Raw genomic sequence first — 6,806 nt, 5'->3', positions numbered from 1 at the left:
GAGAGCGCACAGCCCTTCAAAGTAAAATAGAAAAAATAATTTAACTAAAGGGCATCGTGTACTGTTTCATTATGCAATGTTAGATTATCCACAGGTCAGATTTTTTTGTAGCAGGTAATTTGTTTCTAAAAGAGCTGAACAAGTTACATTGCCGTAATATTTATTGATTATAATGATTTTTTTCTGATGTTAATCTAAGGTGTGCTATTATTTTCAGGGAAAACTGTCTTGTCAGCTCTGTTTTTGTGATTCGACTTATTACGCAAAATACCCGTATTTTATCTTTTCCTAAAAATATTCACCTGCTTTTGTTATAAGAAAATAGTAGTCACATTTCAGTATCCATCAACTTGTAACGTTAGGCCTATATTACGTCGAAAATGCAATCAGAAAAGGCGGGAACACCGGGATAAACACGAATGAGTCACACGACCTCATTGGTCACGACCTGGTCACGACTGGACATTACAAGGTGTGCTAAAAGAAATTTTACAACTTACCGAATGATGTACGTTTCATTTTAATCTGTTATTTCTGCAACCGGAAAGACGCATGTAAACCGAATAAACAATTTATCACTTAATTATATTTACCTCTTGCGCTGAAAGGACATCCGCTGCGTAAAACATGTGCTGGATAAGCGACCCCAGATTAATAAAGGGACCAAGCCAAAAATGAATGCATGATCATTTACCTCGGGAAAGCCATTTAATGTCAAACAGAAACATTCATTAGTTAGCAAGAAAAAAAAAAACAGGTCAGGGCAGTGTGCTGAATAAATAAACTATATATTGCATATTTTATATTATATTCTTACTTTTCAATTATAGAACAGTGTTTAAATAATATTAAAGTTTTAAAGATTAGACGTTTACATTACAAAAATGCACAAAAGCTCAGCCAAACAGCAAAAAGGGCAAACATATATTCAAGGCGGCAACACCTAAGCTCCAAAAATGGCAGTTGTTAAGTTAAAAAGTTGAACACAAAGCGTGTTACATTTTGAGTTCTTCATCAGTGCCGGACTTATATTATGTTTTAATATAAGTTACTCACTTACAATCAAGCCGGGACTTGTACCAGCGATTTTTATTTATTTTTTTGCTGTGAGGTGACAATGCTAACAACCGAGACACCTGATATAAATTAAATATACAAAAAAGATGACCACCTTTTTATTTTTGCCACAAAATTTACAATTATTTTCTATTATGTGCAGCTCTGGGGTAGCAAGGCTCAGGGGTTTGGACTGTTGCCTCACAACAAGAAGATTGCTGTTTCGAGTCGCAGCTGGACTAGGAAGCCTTTCTGTTTTTCCAACCATCAAGATTGTGCAGTATACTGTAAGTGAATTGAATAAACTCAAACAATAATATTTGAGTGTGTTTGTTTCCCAACACTGGGGGTTCATGAATGCACTCTCAGTGCTGGATTGCGGCTGAAAGGCCGTCTACTGCATAAAAATATGTGCCAGAAAAATTGGCGGTTCATTCCACTATGTTGGAAACCCCTGATAAATCAGAGACTAGGCCAAAGCAAAGTGAACGACTGATGTGCAGCACTGCTCTGTCCCACCTTAAATGCTACATTTGAAGCAGAAAAATTTACACATTCACTATCAGAACACCGCAATCACTTTTGAGGCAAAAGGCTAGCCTTCAAACGTTCAGCCTTTTCTATAACATGTTTGCCTCACGTATTAGTTTTAGACTGATCTGTTTGTACACATGAAAACATTTTTTTTAGAGAAATCATTTGTTTCAACAGGTATAATACAGCATACTGCAATTATTTTCATTTTATGGACTCCTTAAACTGACCGACTGTCACACAACTGCCATGGAAAGTCAATGGACATCAAGCCTGTGATATGAGTAGTTATGAAAGACACTCGCTTTCTTCAATGGTAAAGCCGAAGACCCGTCCATCTACCAAATTCAGTTCTTCCGGTAGAGAAATGGACAAACTCAGGTAATTCATCCATGCTTAATCTCTCTCTCTATTAGCTTAAATCTATTTTAAGTTTCCGTTTATACCTTTAAACTGTTGCTGGAATTTTTAATGTTGGGTTAGGATCTGATCTATAAGATATCGTTCCACACAAGAGAGTTTTAACGTCTCTCCCTTTGGAACTCTGCCCCTCACTGACTCTTTTGCCCCCTCACACACCCCCACACTCTCCTCATAACTTATACTCCCCATAATCACTGCACTATTTAATATTTGCACATTTAAAAATGACACATTCATCGCAGTTCATTGCACTAATTAATTTTTTAATTGTACATACCCACCACTGTACATGTACATTTGTAATTGTTCATATCTACAGTATCTGCACACTTCTGATTAATAATAGCAACCTGTACATATGTTCATCTAATGTAAATCTCTGTTCATAGTAATGTCATAGCTCATCCATCTGTAAATATCACCATAGTTTTTCTGTAAGTGCACTTTATAACTTTTACCTGTATCCTGCACTTGCTGCTATTGCACTTCAGGCTAGACCTAAGCTGCATTTCGTTGCTTTGTACATGTTCATGTGTAATAACAATAAAGTTGAATCTAATCTAATAACAAAGGCAACATCCGACAAATGAAATACAACATCTGAACAATGTCTTGACATGTTTTAGCCATATACTGCAATAAATGCTGGGTTCCACACATTTGATTTGTGTTGGGACAACATGAAGAAATTAAGTTAACTTATTAGTTTTTACAAACTTAAGTGGATTGAATATAAAACAATTAAATTGACCCCCCCCCCCCAAAAAAAAAAGTAATATTTTTTGAGTCAGTGAAATTGGAATAATGGACTCTTGCTGATTAAATTACCTGAAAAAAAAGCATCACACTGTGGATGCATTATCATCTCAGGTGTGCTTTAGGCTCTTATTATAGGCTCCCATCGTAAATTATTTATCACAATATAGCAAGTAGCGATTGTTATTGAAATTGTACTCAAACGTAGCATCATTTTTAAGATCAGTTTGCATAACAAGCTTTTAAAAAAGACTTTAAAAAAAAGACTTTTTAGTCACTATATAGTATATTAAAAACATACTAAAAACACTAGTATATAGTGCTGCAGGGCGAAGCAGTGGCACCGTAGGTAGTGCTGGCGCCTGACAGCAAGAAGGTCGCTGGTTCGAACCTTTGCTCGTTTCTGTGTGGAGTTTGCATGTTCTCCCTGCATTCGCGTGGGTTTCCTCCGGGTGCTCCAGTTTTCTCCACAGTCCAAAGACATGCAGTACAGGTGAATTGGGTAGGATAAATTGTCCGTAGTGTTTGAGTGTGTGTGGATGTTTCCCAGAGATGGTTTGCGGCTGGAAGGGTATCAGCTGTGTAAAAACGTGCTGGATAAGTTGGCGGTTCATTCCGCTGTGGCGACCCTAGATTAATAAAGGGAATAAGCCGAAAAGAAAATGAATGAATATATAGTGCTGCAAATAATTAAATATCTTTAATTAGGTCTACTTTGCTTGTCAAAGAGAAATATTTGGATCTGCTATGATAGGAACAAAGATGAAAGTCATGTTCTTGTTCATTTGCCCCCAAAGGCTAGTTCTGAATGCTGAATCAATAAATTGAGATTGTGGTGGTCCCATACAGGAAAAGCCACACCAATGAACACAGTAATTTGAAAAGGTTGTAGATTGAGAACACTGATAAAAAAGCCACCAGATGGCGTCGTTTATTGAAGGCCTCGAATGACTTGAAATATCTTGCGTAACAACAGGTGACAGATAATACAGAGATGGCGTTGAGATCATTTATTCTCAAAAATATAAAATGTTCAGAGAATGTATTTCTCTTCTGTGTGTAACTGAATTGAAATGTTCTGTGAGTTTAGCTTTATTTGTCATAAGGTCATCTGAAAGTTTTTAGCATCCTGCATGAATCCTTGTGTGTATACAGTACAATAAACAAAAGTAAAAGAGCTTTAACAAAATGCCTATGTGTGCAAATAGAACAGAATATCAACAAATCTCAAATGCTGAAGAGTTTTTATCTTGTGTGGTATAAAATATTCAAACCTTTAAATGAAAATTGGGCTATATGTGTAAATACGTTTACAATTTAGATAACTTAAGGTTATTAAAGCTCCTCCTAAACCGTTTTGATTTGGTCTCGTGCCAGTTTATGTGCGGTACAGTGTGTGCATGTTTTCTGAAAGTTTGTATATGTAACAAACTATTGTTTATTTACTATATGAATCATGCTTTTGTGTGTCTGCACAAACCCCATTTAACCCCATAATGTCTCACTTGGCCGTTTCCCGTAATTAGGTAGCTTTGTAAGTAGCTTTATAAACAACAACTGTCCAAATAGAATGAAAGATAAATACTTCTGAAAGCTCTTCTGAACGCCATGCAATATATTCACATTTGACATAAATTGATTGAAAAGGCAGAACGAGATGCTGTGAATGATTTGCGAAAGCTCTGTGAATAATTTGACTTTCTCTGCACCAATAGCCCAGATCAAAACTCCAATTACATTGTTTGTGGAAACATTGTTGGCCCTGATTCTATTTATTGTGTTTGGTAACAAACCTTGCCAGTCTGTTTCGCAGGGTTTGTTTTTATCCTTCAGATGGGAACATGATGAATAAAACAAAGCGTAAGGAATTTTAACACATGTTGCTAACGGTTAAAAATAACAGAAAAATCTGTGTTCACTTATACAAACAATCAAAAACCACATTTCTCTCCTTGTTGATTTCAGAAGACAGATGCTGAAGTAAGACAACTTGAATAAAATGATAATAGTTTTAAAAGTTGTCAATAATGATGCAAGATATTGTGGATTTATACATTGGCTAACACTTTAGTTTAGGTCACAATTCACAGTATTAACAAACCATTAACACTCCTAGCTTAATAAACGGCTAATTAGCTGTTTATTAATAGTACGGTAGAAGTTGGGTTTAGGTTTTGGGTAGGATTAGGAATGCAGAATAAAAATACTTCATAACCGCTAATGAACAGTTAATAACTTAATAATAGGCAGGTATAATAAGCCAGTAGTCAATAGCATGAGTTTTGACCTAAACTAAAGTGTTACCATAAATTGTATCTTTTTGATCAAACACTAAAAAGGCCAAGCTTTTTGTGTTATAAAGTAGAATAATGCGATATAGATGTTTTGGTAACACTTTAGTTAGTTTGCATTAGTTATTGTCAGATAATGCATTTGCTAACATTACCAAACAAATAACAATATATTTATTACAGTGTTTATTCGTGTTAGTTAACGTTAGTTTATGAAAATATAGTTGTTCATTGTAACGCAGTGGTCACACTAGAGTTTGTGCATGCAAAAATCTGTTGTATGGTGCTGTGAAAAGGGATGGGGTTAAACAAGATGATTAGACATTACAAAAAAATGAGCGAATGATCCATATTTTAAATTTCTGAACAGAGAGGTCATGTTTTGATCTGTGATTGGTCTCACGCAGTCACATGATGCAATTTCGCAAGTTAGAATTCACCAAGCTTGAACTTTGCAACGCTGCGAACTGCAAAACTTGTCGCACAAGATTGCCTTTCCGATCTGTGGCATTCGCTTGCATATAAATAGAAATAAAACTGGGCCGATAAATGATATATATCGAATCGCAATATAATTTGTGTCAATAAAATTGATAAGCTCTGGACTTTTATACTTTGTATTGATCTTTCAGCCAATCAAACAGCACAAATGTGCAACAATAAGAATCAAAAGTGTGTTGATATTAGAGATAAATTTATCTGCCGAAAATGTTTTGTCATTTAATGCACCCTCTAATTTTTGTGGCTTCAGTCTTTGTTGGGATACTTTTTTAAATCTGGAAGCATAAACAACTTATATCGACATATATACTGTTATTGTTCAATATGGAAAATAATTATCAAGATTGCAGTTTTGCCATATTGCCCAGCCCTAAATGGAAATCTATGGGGCGAAAAGTGCAGTGTGACCGCAGCTTTGGGTTGTTAACTTTCTGTGCATCAACTTATATTAACAAGCATGAATTTGGATGTTACCAACGCAGTAGTTAATGTCGAACTATAATTAATAAATGCTGTATGGTTCATAATTCGTTTATTAAATACATTAACTAATGAAACCTATAAAGTGTGATATTTTAGACCTCCTAAATAAATACAGCTACACATCTATACGATTAAGCAACCTCTTTATGTGCTTAACAGCAAGTAAAGGACTTACAGTATAAGTGACTGCGTACTGCTTGTGTGTCTGGATTTTTAGTCTACAACTTTATGAATCACCATCTTCAGAGGGAAAGTACAAACTCAGGAAAAAAAAAACTTTTAAGTTTATCCACAGAAACCTCCAAATGCGTAATGTAATCACAGGCCAGCTGTGTGCACTTGTAAAGTTGTTATAATCCCTCTCGGTCCTATAAACAGGAAAATACATAATATAAAGCATCATGCGTGCATCCACAAATAATACAGTTTATCCTAATGGCCTGCCAAGTTTTCCTTTTTTGGATATCAGTGGTCTTTTATCTATTGTTAGCAAACTGATAAGATTTTTATGTGATACAGAAAGGAAAAGATACTCTATTAAAAAAAAAGATAAAATAATTTAGTGATCATTTTGCAAGTCATTACATCATTATTTTATTTAGTCTTTAAATTCTATAATACTACTGTTTTAAGTTTGGCAGTTTGTTATTGTAAAAAACACTTTAAAGCACATGTGAACACCAATCCATAATAACAGGATTTTGTTTTTTCTGTATTTTATAATCTGCACTGTACTGCATTGTATTTTAGGGTTGACAGAAA

The 6,806-nt window shown here is 34.9% G+C and overlaps 1 non-coding gene across 3 annotated transcripts in view; it reads left to right on the top strand.

Annotated features, from left to right (window-relative positions):
* The window catches only part of LOC147832797 (uncharacterized), a 48,941-nt gene continuing 42,135 nt past the window's right edge, over positions 1 to 6,806 (top strand). The window contains exons 1-3 of one of the 3 annotated variants that reach the window (XR_015514849.1): positions 1 to 114; positions 1,220 to 1,343; positions 1,768 to 1,971. This is a non-coding gene — a transcript (uncharacterized LOC147832797). Of the gene's footprint in view, positions 115 to 397; positions 473 to 1,219; positions 1,344 to 1,767; positions 1,972 to 6,806 lie in introns of those variants that run through there. The other 2 variants (XR_015514850.1, XR_015514848.1) reach the window with 2 other exon arrangements.

Source organism: Danio rerio, chromosome 18 (genome assembly GCF_052040795.2).
Source record: "Danio rerio strain M-AB ecotype USA chromosome 18, GRCz13ab, whole genome shotgun sequence".
NCBI lineage: Eukaryota > Metazoa > Chordata > Actinopteri > Cypriniformes > Danionidae > Danio > Danio rerio.
Note: the sequence above shows the minus strand (reverse complement) of the source record. Positions and strands in the feature narration are given on the sequence as shown.